Here is a 14,734-nt window from a genome sequence, read left to right as displayed (position 1 = left end):
CCTGTCCAGGCTGGCTTTGAACCATGATCCTCAGATATCAACCTCCTGAGTAGTTAGGATTACTGGTGTGAGCCGCTGTAAAGTTGCTGAGATTTTTAAGAAGAAGCACATAGGAGGTGGTGTTCTCTAAAGATTCCCTCCTGTTGTTTCAGGAAATCACATGATTTGAGAGTTTGCTGAGTTAACTAACAGGAGGAATTTATCAAACATAAATGATTGAACTGAAGGCCACAGCACATCTGTACTAAAGTGGGCTAAGGAAGTGATTTGACAGGTTTCAAAACCCTCTTCAAAATCCCCTTTGGTTTGTAACCAGACTCAGAAGAGTGGCAACTGTCCCAACCACCCATCCCAGCTATTCATACCATATGCAAATAAAACAGGCAGGGCCACCTCCATCTCCACAGAGAAGTGCATTTTTTTTTGTAAGTCCATTTTTTCCTAGTTTTTTTTTTTTTTTAGCTGTTCATCAAGTTTCCAACAAAAATGTTGACATTAAGTAAATTCCCACTCATTATTAACATAAGCCCCAGATTTATACTAATTTTCTCTCCAGTTTGAAGAGAGGAGTGAAATAACTTTTCACACACATTCCAGGTTAGTTTGCTTCCCACATGGTCTTTTAAAGTCAGTTATCAGAAGAACTTAATGAGTTTTTTGATTTTTAGAAATCTTTTGAGCCTTTGCTACAAGTTCAGTTGGTAATTCCCTGAGATTTGCCTTTAGCAAATGGCAACCTTCACACATCTTCCCAATGTCATTAAAAGCCAAAGAAGGCTACCCACAGAGAACTAAGATTGGCTCTGTGTCGGGAGGTTTTTTGATGCTGGAGCAATGCTGGGGCAATGTCTTCTGGCTGCCTTTACGAGAGTCCACCTGAAAGAAAGATTGGCCTGATCCTTACCCAAACAAACCTTGGGGGAAGATGGTCATAAGCCTGAATCCACCATGTACTTTCCATGTGATGAACTAATGAGTGAATTAAGAGTCATTTATATCCTAACACTTATAACTCCAGTTTCAAACTTAGCAGCAACTAATACAACAGTCAAAAGTATTTCATAAGAAATGTCCATATAAATCACTGCTATATTAGAGTTTCAAGGTTTTAAATAAATGCTCTGCCAGTATGCTCATTTATTTTTTACCTTCTAGTGTCAAATGCTTTCCTCCTTTATAATAAAGCTTTATAGAATAATAGCGTTTTAAATTGAACCATTAAAAATTAGTTATAAAGCCTAGTGGCTTATGTCTGTAACCCTATTTAGGAGGCTGAGATCTGATGGTCAAAGTTCAAAGCCCAACTGAGCATGAAAGTCTGTGAAGTGTTTTTCTCCAATTAACCACCCAAAAACTGTAAGTGGAGATGTGACTCAAGTGGTAGAATACTAGCCTTACTAGAATCTGAGCAAAAAAGCTCAGGGACAGCACATACACATAAAAGAATTGATACATACATATGTATATATATGTGTGTGTATACATATATATGTAAAATATGTACATAACATTTTATATACATGCATATATAAGTATGTTATTCAAGTATTCTTACTTGATTTTTAACTGTTAAATACATTTAAAACATCTAATGAATACTATCCATATATTTAACTTAAAATTTTTAAATTTGAATTTTATTGTAAAAGTGATATACAGAGGGGGGTTTGAATTACATAGGTAATTAGTATATTTCTTTTTTCATTTTTTAAAAATAAGTTTTAATTGTGAAAATACTGTACAGAAGGGTTTCAATCACATGAGCAAGGTAATGAGTACATTTCTTATCAAGTATTATTGCCTCCTCCTCTCTTTTTCCCCTCCCATCCCTTCCCTCTCATCTCAACAACTAATCCCCCACCTAAATCGTAAAGTTCGTTTTCCACATAGCATCTTGTTCGTCTCATTGTTGCAATGGGTCCACCTGTATCCCTATTTAAACATTTGCTTTTTCCCTTCCGCTCCCCAAATTATACCAACATCAAATACAGTGAAACAGAACCCCAAGATAAGGACACAAGTGATTTTTTTCTTTCTTGCTATTGTTTATAACATATTTATAATGTACCACGTGATTTTTTTTTGTTGCTTTGTATGTCCCTTTCCCACAGTATAACCCCTGTTTATACAGTACATTTCTTTTTGAACAATGTTACCTCCTCCCTGGTTTTCTCCCACTTTTTCTCTGTTGGATTCTCCTTTCCCCAGTTGTAAAGCTCACTTCCAACATAGTGTCTAATGAGTATCACTGTTGAATTGGCTTGTGCTTTGTCCTAACATTTCTGTGATTCCCTTTCCTTTCTTCAAATCAGATAAACTTACATACAAGACAAAGGGTACAGAAATTAAAAAAAAAAGGTGACAACAAGGGATACATCGAAGGAAAAAAGAAAACTTCAAACACTACAATAAAACATCCTCTTGTTTCCATTTCTTGGGGTTCATTTCGATATGTATCATTTTATATGTTCATATGCATACAGCTATTGAGCCATTGTGATCATCTCCTAAGAATATCCTCCTTTGTTCTCAGTGTGTGAATGCTTAGAGTGCTGTTTAATTCATCATGTCCAAATGTAATTCTTTGTCTTATACTATGCATTGGATTAACTTGTAGATTTATAGACATATTCTAGTTATTACAAATGTTATATATATGTTTGTATTACCTATTATAAATATATATTTAACTTAAATTTCTAATTTTTAGATGATTCAAGGCAAGTTATGCATGTTAATGGGGGACCATGTAAGGTTTGATCAAATTATATATATATATATATATATATATATCCTTATATATATATTTTTTTAAATTCAAGGTAAATATAGTCCCTCAAGTATTTATCTCTACTTGTGTAGGGAAAGTGGGAGAAAACTAAAGAGGGATTAACAATCTTTGACAAGAAAATGAACTCATTACTCTACTTATGTAACTGTCATATCTCTGTATATCACCCCTACAATAAAATAAAATAAATTCAAAATCCTTTGCTTCCAGCATTTTGAAATGTATAATACACAATTATTATTCTTACACACACACACACACACACACACACACACATTTGTGCAGTAGTGTCCTGAACTACTTGCTGCTCCTTACCAGTTATTCTCCAGGGTCTCTGATAAGCTGATAAGCACCATTATACTCTCAGCTCCATACCATCAACTCTTAGATTCGCCATGTGAGTGGGATCAGGTGGCAGTTTCATTTTACATCAAGGTACCTACTCACATTCATGTTATCACAAGTGACAGGTTTGCTTTCTTTGTTTTTTTTAAATGGCTGAATACTATTTTTTATAAATGTATCACATTTTCTTTATCCATTCATCAGTCAATAGATGCAGGTTGTTTCTATTTCATAGCCATTTTGAATTTTGCTGTTACAAATCTGAGAATGCACTTCTATCATCAGCAGACTGATTACTTTTCTTTGGATACATACCCAGGCATGGAATTGCTTGTAGTTCTCTTTTTCATTTTCTTTTGAGGAACCCATTTTCCATAAACCCTACAGCTGTAGTATTTACATTCCCACCATATGGTGCAGGGTTTCCCTTTTTTATTTCCCTTCCAGTGCTTGTCATACTTAGAGTCTTTTTGGTATTAGCATTCTTACTGGGGTGATAAACTATCTCATTGTGGCTTAGATGACTATACTTGATTTTGAACAAAGAAATTTTCTTCTCTTTAATATGTGGAATATTCAGGATATCACTCTAGAGGGTGAGTGGCATGAAAATGCTTTCTTTTTATTAAAGTGATTATAAGTTACCTTTCTCATTTGCATTTTGGATAGAGTTTTGGTGAAGGATCATTAGGCTCAGTGCTTTGGTTTTGCTTTCATGTCTGTGAAGACCCAGCTAAATGCACTTGAGTCTGTAAAAGGACAAGCTAAGGGATTCACACAGTCTTGTGGGCACATTAGTAATTTAATCTCTCTTATGGACCCTAATGGTCTACTTAGTAGAGGCTTCAAATTCCATCATGGGCAAGACATTATTTTTACTCTGCATTCAGTCTGTTACAGCTTGTGGTGTTGAGCAAAGCTGTATAAGTAAGGGAAACATTTGATTTGTGCTAAAAGTTTGAAACAAGTAATATGTAATCTCTTCCCACCATACATATTTGAAGAGTATATGGTAAGTTTGTAATCTGAAATTCTGAGGTTAACAATTTAGAAGACTGGCAGAATGTTTGTTCCCATGGATTGTTAAAATAGATTATTACAGAGCAATGTGTGTACTCACTGTAATTCTCTTGTCTAACTCTCATTTTTATCATGTTATAACTGTAAATACAGTTTTTCCTAATACATTTTAATTTTAATTCAAATCATATATCAGTCCAATACTAATTGGTGCTTACTACATATAATCAGTTATATCTATTGAATGTCTGAATTATTCAGATCACTATGATATATAAGACGTTCTGCTTATCAGAGATATTAGATATTAGAGCCATATATATACACATGTATTTAAAAATGAATCCTTTTGTATTACTAAAAGTGGTATTGTATATATGTTTATCTGAAGGAAAGGGGAACAAAAAATGATGAGACAAAGGACAAAGGGGGAACCAATGCAACAGTGATACAAGACCCTATGTTGGAAATGATCTGAACAACTTGAAGTAGGGATGGGAGGAAGGAAAGAGGGAGAAAAATGAGGGAGAGGGTAACAAGTTTGACAAGAAATGTACTTACTCCCTTACTTATGTAATTGTAACCCCTCTGTACATTGCCTTGGCAATAAAACTAAAATTTAAAAAATCTAGAAAAATAAAAAAATATATGACAAAAAATATAAGTAGAAAAGATTTGACAAAATGGCCTTATGGATATGAACACAGATTATAAAGAGTTTGATGGAACTAAGAAGCTGTGATTGGAAGAGAACAGTATTTGTTTTGTGTTTTAATTTTTTCCCTTTATAATTCATAAAATATAAATCACAGCTTATTTACTGTATTTTATTTTGTAATTTTCAATAAGTGTCCATTGAATTAAAAGCATAAAAGGCATAAATGCATAAATTTGAAAAGGTGCATTTTTTGAGATTTAAATATATATATCTTATTGTAAAGATACTGTACAGAGGGATTACAGTTACATGTGTAAGGTAATGAGTACATTTCCTATTAAGCATTGTTACCCCCTCTTTTGTTTTTCCCCTACCATCCCTTCCCTCCACACCTCCCCTAAAAGATACATTTTATATTCAAATGGGCAAGAAAATAAGCTGGTCTAGACCACTTTGCCTAATCTAGTAAAGCTGTATTCATAGTATTCTTTCTTGTCCTTTGATGTAAACTTTGACAGAGAAACTTATTACTGAAATAGGTATGGATAACACAGCTGTTAGAATTACAGCAGTAGACATTTGTGGTTATTCAGAAAGAAGGAAGATACCACTCCTTATTAATTTATAATGATTAATTATACTACTATCAATTATAATTATATAATATATTATATAACATACTTATATAATATAGAATTATATTAATAATAGTTGCTAATAATTTATTATTCATATTTCCAACATTTCATGTGTAAAACAATGGAGAGGTGTTCGCCTAATTAGCATTTGGCTGAGATAAGATGAGTTACTTTTCTCATCAGGAGCTAATGTAGCAATCCAATTACTTCAATGAATTATGAACTTGGTTTTTCTTAAGCAGTTCACAAATAGAGATTGGTAATATAAAAATTTAGATTAAAATTTAAATCTTAAACAATGACTTAGAAGTCATCTAAAGCATCAATTTAACACAGATATATTCTTTACAGCTGTGTAACAACCCTTATATTGTCAAAGTTGTGTAGAATAGAATGTTTGACATGTGATTTCTATACAGTAGTTAGGTTGAGTTTTAGGTTTTATGGGAAGCATCTAAGCCATAGTTGAATCTTACAAAGTCTGCCATGTATTATCGGTTTGCATGTCTGCTGTGTGTCTCATGGTTCTGCTATCATTATCAGGTTATCTCCTGTGATCCTGTGGAACTGTATGAGTCTCTGAGCATTAACCTACAGATGCTTCTGTCATATTACTATCCCTTGGGCTTTGGAATCTGTTAAGGTAATGTTATGATGAAAAGATGTTTTGTATGTGCCCGTTAGCAAGATCTATATTTTCTATTATATGAAGTAGGTATAATTAGTAAGTCTGCTGGCATTTTTTGTTATTATTTTTGGCTTTTATTTTGGTCTTAGCTTATTTATTATTTTATAATAGCTACTTTAAAGAATATATACATTGACTTCAAATGCATATTTCATTAGTTTACATTGTGCTAAATTAATGCATTGCATATATTTGTTAGAGTGTTTAGATGCTGAAGTTTTTCAGAAACAGTGAATGTTCCCTACTATGCTTGCTACACATTTAAGTAACAAAGCAAAAATTTTTCAAAGGTTTCAGAAAAATTGACTTGTCAGTTTTGCTCAGGTGAAATACATACTTATTTGTTTTTCCTTGTTTTTTTTTAAATTTCAACCTATTCAAAAATGTAAACATTTGTGTAGGATACCTATACCATTAAATATTAATTGGTTATATGCATGAAACTCACCTTCTTCTTATTACCTGAAAACTAAACGTTTGGTATTACTAATAGGAAGCCAAGTTGAAATTAGGTACTATATATTGAAGTGTCCAGTACTTAGAAGGGAAATGAGCTTTTTGAGGTTTTATAGATAATTTAGTTAAACAACCTTTGTTGTTAAGGATAGTAATAAAATTGAAGAATTATAAGGCTAGGGAAATGTTTAATCCTTCACTGTTAGCTTTTCTAAGCACAAGATCAAATTAACTCAATAACATTAGAACAGTTTTAAGGGGAACTATAGAGAGTGAGGAACATTTCTGAGTATGTTAGTAAAGTACGCATTGAATTGAAGGGTCATTTATTTTCATTCTTTCCAATATGATCAAACCTAAGTGAGGAATAATCTACTAGGATTAAATTCTAGAATTTGTGACAAGTATCCAAAGACTGAAAGCCTGACATGTCATTAGCATTGTTATGTGCTTGTCTCTTGTTGCTGTCAGCATGATCAAATTATCTCCCTGACACTGTGGGACCACGAGTCTCTTGTGATTGATTTGGGGACAATTATTTCCAGAGGTAGGTAGATTTACTTAAGAGTAATAACAAAATAAATTTCATAGAAGATAATTAAAGCAGGCATTCCTATGTAGTTAAGAAAATGGACTTTTGCTAGAAAAACTTAACGCTCAATATCTCTCCAATTTTCTTCCAGTTGCTTTCTTTCCTTACTCTATTCCTTTTTTATTTATTCCATCTCTTTATGAAAAGTTACCTTCATTCTTTTGAAAATCATTTGCCTGGTGACCACCCTCTTATTACAGAACTTTTTAGGGGACAGACAACAAGCAAACCATAGCAAGAACTAAGTGGAATTCATATTAGCTACAGACTTAATAAAGGACTTGGGCTGTTCCTACAGCAAGGATCAGCCTTGTACAATTCAGAACAAATACCCTTCAGAACGTGACATCAGAACCACTTGTTTGTACCGCATGTACTTATATTTTAAGCTGCTTACTAAGAGAGAGATGGTGTTTGAGGGTGCTGAAATGGATTTCCTCAGGTTACATTTAGTTAGGACCAGTAAACGAGTGAATTATGCAAGAAAAGGAAAAAGAAAATCTTTTCCAGAGAAATAGGGTATGATACACATTTTTCCATTCTCTATTCCTCTTTATTAAATGATTTAAGATATATTCATATGATGATAATAAAAATAGGCCATCATATTTTGTTCATGAACATAAAAATGTATGTTAAGGTGCTACATTATACCTTCCAATCAACTTTATTGATTTCTGAATGAAAGGTAGAGATCATGATAGTTTTATGTGGCTGTCAGTCTCATGATAGAATTGGTGCAAATGAATGTGGATGAATTTGAGGCTTGGCCGCAGCAAGCTAGATGAACCAAGGTTTTTTTCTTTTTAATTGTATCTGTACCAGTACTAGGGCTTGAACTCATACTGTATACTGTCATTTAGCTTTTTCACTCATGGCTGGCACGCTACCACTTGAACTATAGCTCTATTGCCAAACCAAATTTTTTAAGAAAGCTATGAACAGGGTGTAGGAAGTGGGTAAGAAGGAAAGAAAAAAAAAAGAAAAATGATAATAGTCTCAGTGTTTAGTCACTAGTTTTAAGATAGACTATTGTCATCCCCATTTTTCAGATAAATGGATGAAGATATGTTGCTGGAAGTTCAGCATATATCCTATACTAAATTCTATTTTACTTTGCTAATATTTTCAAGTATCTTAAACTTACTACAAACATTTTTCAAGTTGTTTCTGTTGTATCTTTCTACTCCCACCCCTCTCTGCTCAATTTTCATTGAGACCTTATTTTCAAAAAAATTACATACCATCTTTTACTCTCTTTTACTTCTTGTAGGTCTTTTCCTAGCTAGCTAACCCATAGTATTTTTTCCTATTACAAAAGCATGAACCCCACTTTTCTAAATAAAAATGACTTCTTCCTTTTCCTTTTTTTTCCTTCTGTAGGAATCTCAGGTGGTTCCCTAAACTATGCCTTTTGGAATACTTTTTTCTACTTTTGACTGATTTGATCCTCATTCTTCTATCTCTGATTATCACATATCACAAATAACAGAGGACGTATTGCCCAAATAATATAAAGAAATGTTACAAGGAAAAAAATTACTCCAATTAAAAACCAGCAAAAACTTTACCAGATGTCTCACCAAAGATGTACTGGTTGAACATGAAAGGATTTCCACTTCATATGCTGTTAGGGACTGGCAAATTTAAGTAGAATGAAATATGACTATGCATTTCTTGGAATGCCCCAGATCCAAAGCACTAATAATGCCAAATGCTGACAAGGATGTGCAGCACCAGGAATACTCTTTGGCCATTGATGGGCATGATAAAATGGTGCAAACCCTTTTGAAGAGTCTCTATACTAACAGAGTCTCTTGAAAGTAGCTAATATGGCTTTTATATCAAAGCCATTAATCCATTAATGTTATAAAATATTACTCCACTCATGAGTTCAGAGCCTAAATCATTTCTTAAAGGATTCAGTTCTAATAGAAGAGATATTATATTTAGGGATAATGTTGAGTAGATGCTCCCATTGCCCAGCCCTAGTATCTACTGTATTAGCGTGTCATCATACTCTCCTATATCCAGATGGCTGCTAGTACATTTTTTTAAAAGACTTTTGAGGACTATTTAAAAATCCTTGGGAGTAAAGGCCCTTTGCTTTCAAGATCTTCTCTCCACAACTCCTTACTTCAGGCTTCTCCCAAACAAGAAGTGCCATAGAATTAATAACTTGCCCTTTCGACCTACAGTAACCTGCAACCAACGTTGGGTGAATAAACTCCAGAGCTAGGTGTTTCATATGGGTTCTCAATTTTTAGGAGATTAAGTTCCAGCCACCCACAATTGAGCAAGCTTGGTAATGTATCCTTGTTGGCTGTCCTCCCTTCCTTGTCTGGCTTTTCTGCTTCTGTGCAAGTGTTGCCCGCACTTTCCAAATGCGGCTTGTATTTAGACTCTCCAGTCTACCAGGATTTGTTTCTGGGGAACCTAAACTAAGAAATGCCTCTCAGACAACACCTACAACTAAAAGGAAAATTTGAAAAACTACATTTTATTCTTTTAATTTGTAAATACCTTTTAATTTTCAACTGTTTCCTGGAAATTCTACTTGGACATATCTGAAACCTGGCATGTCCACAGTCAAGTCAGAATTTGAAATGGTTCCCACATTGATTTGGAAGAGATTATTGCTAGCACTTGGTCTGTGTGCTTTCTTCCTGCGCATCTTGAAATGAAATTGTTTAAATAAATTCAAGATGTACTGTGAGCTCTCCATTTCTCTGAGTGTGAATAACACCTCACAGAGATCTAACTTGCACTGTAAGTTACGGTTAGCTATTTTTACATGATGACCTCAGTCTTGGCTGGACTAGCTGGAATCTGGGATCAGTTAGTTTACATTTTGATTTACTCTGATAATGTTAACCTCAGACTTGGTTCAGCAAATATTTCAAGTACTAAGGTAAATATACAATGTTGTGACTTACCAACAATCTTTGTGTACAATTTAAGCATCAGTCTCCTAGACGTAGCTAAGTTTATATAACTATTTATATATCATGAAATTCATTTGAAGTTTACCCTGGCATATGATTCATAACTGAATATATGGAATGTGGCATGCAAAATAGCTAAGTAGTGAATAGAAGATACTGATTTAGGTACATTTGCTTAGTTGTAGCAAGTCATATAAATAGCATCTTTTTCATTCATTTGTGTGCAGTTAAATGAACATTTGATTTATGTTTTACCAAAACAGTTAAAGCTCTTTATAGTCACTTTACTAAGCCTATGATTTATTTCATTTTTTTGGAGAAATTTAGATAGTTTTTTACAATTACGAGTACTTTATTTACTTTTTCTCCATTGAGACAAAGTCTTACTATTTAGTCTGTGTTGGCCTCAAACTTGCTGTTTAACCCAGACTGTCCCCAAACTTGTGATCTTCGTGCATTAGCCTCTTGGTTGCCGGATTACAAGTTTGTACTACCATGTCTGGATCTAGTTACTGGTATTTTATTTATTTATTTATTTTTTGTCAGTTGTGGGGCTTGAACTCTGGACCTGGGCACTGTACCTGGGCTCTTCAACTAAAGGCAATCACTCTACCACTTGAGCCACAGCGCCGCTTCTGGTTTTGTGGTGGTTAATTGGAGATAAGAGTCTCACAACTTTCCTGTCTGGTCTGGCTTTGAACCACAATCCTCAGATCTTAGCCTCCTGAGTAGCTAGGATTACAGGTGTGAGCCACCGGCACCTGGCTTACAGGTATTTTAAATAACAACTTGCATATATTCTTCTTCAAAACTGTGCCTCATCATTATTGAGGGTTTTTATCAAGATTGGTTGCTAGAAGTATAATTAACAAATCAGGAACACAAATATAGTACATATATTTTTTCTCATTCATTTCCAGAATATTTATTAATAGTATACAGAGAAAAGTTATAGACTACCTTCAAAAAAGTAAACAGTTAAAATTGATTGGAATGTCATTCTAGTAATTTTCTTTTTTTTAATTCTAGTAGTTCCCTATGCTTAGTTTTCTAGTTTGATAATACTAAAGACAGTGAATTATTCATAAAATGATTATATGTACTTCAAAAATGATAGTTAATGTGTTATATGCTATTTGAAAATAACATATTTTTTTTCCTAGTCCTGGGGCTTGAACTCAGGACCTGGGTGCTATCCCTGGGCCTCTTTGTGCTCACAGTTAGTGCTCTAATTCTTGAATCATAGTACTACTTCCAGCTTTTGCCGAGTAGTTTATTGGAGGCAAGAGTCTCATGGACTTTCTTCCCTGGCTGGCCTTGAATCACGATCCTTAGATCGCAGCCTCCTGAGTAGCTAGGATTGCAAGTGTGAGCCACTGGCACCCAGCTTGAATAATAACATTTTAAATTGAGTAATGTTACACTGAATGGAGTTAGTATAATGTAGAGAGTCAACTGAGAAACTCACTAATGTCCATCCTGACTAGACTGTGCAAGTTCACTTGGATACTCCCTGAATCCCAAATATTTCACTGACTATGTGGTCACCATACCAAGCGCAAACCTGAGGAACATAACAAGGCCAGGGAAATAATGATACTATGATTCAATCATGTCTCTGATCCATTTCTTAGAATGTTTATGTTCACTTGGAGAAAATAATTACAATATAAATTGAAGAGTCTTGTAACTGCTTATTAGATTCAGTAGTGTTTGTGTATCAAGAGAAAATTCGTTTTGTATACATTTTTATTTCCTGTTATGATGAATAAGAATGGTCTCATTCTGATAATAAGAATTTTCTATTGACATAAATGTATTTATTCTTAACATTTTTTTCTTGTCATTAGAAGAATAAATAGAACAATATTTTAAATGAAAGGAAATAAGCATAAAGATCAAGGAGACTTCTTCTAAATAGTTTTAATGTTCTTTTAAATATCCTTTTTATGTTTTTAAATACTGGTCCTGGGGCTTGCGCACAGGGCCCAAGCACTGTCTCTGAACTTTCTTGCTCAAGGCTAGTGCTCTACCACTTGGGCCACAGCTCGACTTGTGGCTTTTTTGGTAGTTAATTGGAGGGGAGAGTCTCATGTACTTTCTTTTCCAAGCTGGCTTCGAAATGTCACCCTCAGACCTTAGCCTCCTGAGTGGCATTACAGTCATGACTCACTAGCAGCTTGCTTGTTCTAATATCTTTATCACAACTTACTCCTCCAGTGAAGGCAAGTTCCATCTTCTAGCTGTATAGATTGGCATTATGGAGTCAGGATGCTCATTTTTCCTAGACAACAGAAAATGAAAACTCCATGGACAGATAATAATGAGGAACATATGACTTAAGAAAAGTACCTCAGTGGTCTAGCTTCAGTGTTATCAGAGCCAGGGGGAATGGTAATATTCTAGACCGATATCGTAGTTGACTTTGAGTCAGCTAAAATGTGTCTTTTCTTTTAATACTTGGAATAAAGCTTCTTGGGCCCAGATTTCAACTTCTCATAGTATCAACTAACTAGAAACAAAGTGGGAAGCAAGATCTACTATTATTTTAACCTTCCATTAGTCTTCCACTATGATTTATCGCTGAGCATGCTGTTTGACAAGCCTATGGGTCATGGTGCTTTCCCAACTTTGCTCCAAATTATTTCTACTAGCAAAGTCCTGGTTTTCCAATGGTGCCAGTGGAGCTAGAGGGTGGTGTGTATGGAAATGGCTCTGGGTTTAAATGACACTTTTACTTCTTAGTCCAGGCTTAACAGTGTTCCTTGAATAATAGCTGCTGCACTTCTTGCATGTCATTGGTCAATTTCCAGAATCTTGAATTGGTTATTTCTGGATGATTTTGTTGTGTAGTTTTATCATTATGTTTTGAGTAGAATTGCTGAAGGCACTTATTCTCTGGGTCTAATTTTTATTAAAGTATTAAAAGCTTTATTTTGAGGCCAGAGTCAGAAAACCTATGTAGATAGATCATGATTGACATTTTCCCTCCTGACAGCTCAGATCAGAATTTCTAGAATTAGAAGACCCAAGTTCCACTTTTTTTTTGTTTTTAGAATAGGAACTATGAAGCAGTTTCCTTTGCAGTTGCTGCTTTGATTGTTCATATTTGGATTTGAGACTGATCTTGTATCTGTCTCCTACACTTTCAGTATGTTGCTGTACTTCCTATGAAGGCCCAGTCCTTTGCCCTTGAGCTAATCTTGCACTGGTCAGAGTATATGAGAATCTCAGGACTGCCTGGAGAAGGGGAGACCTTGAAAAGAGGCTGAAGCAATCTTACTTCTTAGAAGATTCTGATGCACTCCAGTTTGACAACTGCTGGCACTGCATAAAGGATCAAAAGGTAGCTGTTATTGCCATTAATTATTGCATAAAGGATCAAAAGGTGGCAGTTATTGCCATTAATTCTGCTGTGGTTCATTACATTTAAGATGTAAGACACACCGTTATCTTATTTACTTGTCAAAAAAAGTCCAATCTTGCAATTTCTGCTACATAATATGCTTTCTTAATGCTATAATTTTATTTTACAAATATTGGAGGAGCCTGTAAAGGTAGGTTTTAAAACATCTCATCACTTTCAAACATGAGAAAAGGGAAAATATACATAAAATAATTGGTTAATAACTTTTTTTGGTCCTTGTTCTAGGGCTTGAACTCAGGGTCTGGGAGGTGTCTCAGAGCTTTCTTTTGCTGAAACTGGAAGCCACAGCTCCACTTCTGGTTTTTTGGTGGTTAACTGGAGATAAGACTCTCACTGACTTTCCTTTCCTGGCTGGCTTTAAACTCCAGTCCTAAAAATCTCAGCTTTTTAAGATTACAGGCATGAGCCATTGGTGTCTGGCCTGGTTAAGACATTCTTAGGGTTTTTTGGGAAGAAGATTCTTCAGGATCTTTTCAGTTTTTAAACAGTGCTGCCTGGAAAACGGAAATTCAGTGATCAACTCCTCAAACTATGAGGTGGTTGTATGACTGTATTTAACCCCAGAAACTTGAGAGACGGAAGCACTATCACCAGTTCAAGACCAGCCTGGGTTTGATGATGCAGTATTTCTGTAGAGTTTTATTATTGAATGAATTTTTTTCTGTCTTGCTTTTGACACCAGTGCTGATGATTTTAATGTGTATATACAGTGGTAACAATAGCAGGACTTCCCTCTGGCTGATAGCTACTATCAAACACATTACTGTTTTAGAGGTGTGAGAAACAGAACGAAGACATGTAGCTAGAATCAAAGAATTGGTAGTGGTAATGATGCAGAATCTCTGCTATTTACTCATGTATTTACCTCTATTTTAGAGATGAATCTTATTGATTATTCTATATGCACTTGCCCACATTCATTTCTTCCTTTATTTTAAAAAATAATCTTGCCTAACAAATGGGGCAATGTCATTCATTCTGATGGAGGCATAGGATTCCGTTGTGTACATATACCACATTGTCTTGAACCATTCATCTACTGAGGGGCATCTGGGTTGGTTCCATATCTCAGCTGTGGTAAATAATGCTGCAATAAACATAGTTGTGCTGGTAGCTTTAGTATGGTCTTGTTTGTGATCATTTGGGTAAATGCCCAAAAGTGGGATTGCTGGGT

This window comes from Dipodomys ordii, unplaced genomic scaffold, assembly GCF_000151885.1.
Source record: "Dipodomys ordii isolate 6190 unplaced genomic scaffold, Dord_2.0 Scaffold39, whole genome shotgun sequence".
Taxonomy (NCBI): domain Eukaryota; kingdom Metazoa; phylum Chordata; class Mammalia; order Rodentia; family Heteromyidae; genus Dipodomys; species Dipodomys ordii.
This window is presented reverse-complemented; position numbering follows the sequence as displayed.